General features: G+C 32.0%; 1 non-coding gene across 1 annotated transcript; it reads right to left on the bottom strand.

Moving 5' to 3' along the window:
- Positions 1-1663: 1663 nt before the first annotated feature.
- TRNAG-UCC (transfer RNA glycine (anticodon UCC)) lies at positions 1664-1735 on the bottom strand. The gene has a single exon. It is a non-coding gene; the product is annotated as a tRNA-Gly (tRNA).
- Between the last annotated feature and the right edge of the window lie 372 nt (positions 1736-2107).

The raw sequence follows: 2107 nt of genomic DNA, 5'->3' as shown, positions 1-2107 counted from the left end.
AATTGCTCATCACCAAAAAAATGTTAATTTTTATTTGCACTCAAGACGATGAGTAATGAAAAATAACGCATCTTTTACTACTACATAATATTTTTAAGTCGTTTATTTGAATGATGTGCAATAAAAGGGAGGAGTTTGGGAATCATTAGTTAAATTGCATGCGTAACGGATATAGTGAACCCCCGGTTATAGTGAACCAAAATGTCGGTCCCTTGAAGGTTCACAATAGCGGGGTTTGACTGTATAATTTATTAAATAAATAAATGTAATTTATTTGCCGTTTAACAATTCTAAAAACGATAATATAAATGTGTTTATTACAAAATGTCACTTAATAAGGTTCATAAAATTACTTCACAATATAATAAAACCACTTTCAGATTTAAATTTTTAATTTTGAATAAAAATCTAAATAAAAAAGTACTAATTCGTAACACCTACTTAACATATTTAAACATGAACTAAGAGAAAAATTTGGCGACAAGCCAGGCTGTCAGAGGCGTAAGAAAAAGATACTGCCAATCAATACTTCAGACGTGACGTTAGCCTCAAATATGAAACTAAAATAAAAAATAAAAAATGAAATGCAATAAAAAAAAATGTCCACCACATTGCGTGCGTCTCCTTTTAAGAACAACCATTTCTGCCTTCGTAGTTGCTTAGTAAAATAATTGATCCTTTTTTTTAAAACCTATGTCCATTGTGTGGGCGGTTCTACTACTGATAGCCATTGTTGGAAAATACCGAGTTTTGTGTTGTAGAATTGCTTTCTTAAGTTTTAATGGCGTCTATGTTTAATAGAATTAGGAATAATTATTAGTTTGCGTTTATTAAACACAAAAGGAAAAAATTGTGTTTTTACATTATTTTGTAAAAAAAATGCTTACTTTTTTTCCTCCCTATACTCTGCGGAAGAAATTTAGTATTTTACTACACATAATATTAAGTGTCTTTCTTTATAGATAACGAATATGACAAAAACGAATGTTAGAATATTTTGGAATAATTTTTTCATCAATTTTCACAAACTTCATAATAGAAAAATTGTCATACTACTAAATTTTAAAACTTAAATTTTAAAACAATAATAGGTAGGTACTTTATTTACGTCGCACTAGAGCTGCACAGTGGGCTAGTGGCGAAGGTCTGGGAAACATCCCTGAAGACGATCCGAAGACATGGATGCCATCGCAGTTCTGATCCTCTACAGAGGGGATGGCTCCCCTGGTTTGCTAGCCCGACGACCTTCGAGCGAAGTCGAGCACTTTACGGTAGAGCGCTTTAATGAGGATCGATACCGCGCACCATTGGTCCCTACGCAGGCTTACTCACCGCAGGCAGTGATGCTTTGCTTCAGTGTTCTACTGGGAACTTAAAACAATGAGTAGGGCTGTATTGAAATAAAACGGCGTTTAACTAAGCTTATCCTTTGTACTTTAGTTGGAATTTCTTCTTAGTTGCAATTATTTTGCTAGATATCAATAATATTATCTCTTTTAAGTAAAGTAATAAGGTTTAAATTTATTTGTTGTTGTTGTAAGGGAGCAACTATTTTTTTTAAAATAATTTTTTAGAAACTGAGAAGAAATATTAATGTTCACTCGGTGTTTGTTTTTTAAAAACGATAAATTGTACTCTTAAAAATTGAGAAAAAAAAAGTACTTGCGTTGGCCGGGAGTCGAACCCGGGTCAACTGCTTGGAAGGCAGCTATGCTAACCGTTATACCACCAACGCTTCAATGATGTCGCAGAAATCTATCAGCTGCTGAGTTAAAATGAGGTCGATATATTTTACAGAGGGAAAAATCTTCTCATTGATGTTCAGTCGGAATTACTTTTTCTTTAAAATTCTTAATTGAAATGATTACATAGTAGTGACTTATTCATGATAAATTGAATTATTTTATTCCATTGCATATAAATTAATCAGTCTCATTTCAGAAACAAATCTTTATCGAGTCAAATTGCAGGATTCGTGATTGTTTAGACATACACATCCTGTTAAAAAATATTTTATCTTTATTTGACCTGATTTTTAGCTTCTATTTTGTAGTATTTCTGATTTTTTTGTAGGTCCAGCATATCCTGTTTTCTACGAATATAAATG

Source organism: Parasteatoda tepidariorum, chromosome 2 (genome assembly GCF_043381705.1).
Source record: "Parasteatoda tepidariorum isolate YZ-2023 chromosome 2, CAS_Ptep_4.0, whole genome shotgun sequence".
Lineage (NCBI taxonomy): Eukaryota > Metazoa > Arthropoda > Arachnida > Araneae > Theridiidae > Parasteatoda > Parasteatoda tepidariorum.
The sequence above is the reverse complement of the archived record's forward strand: the minus strand, read 5'-3'. Positions and strand labels throughout refer to the sequence as shown.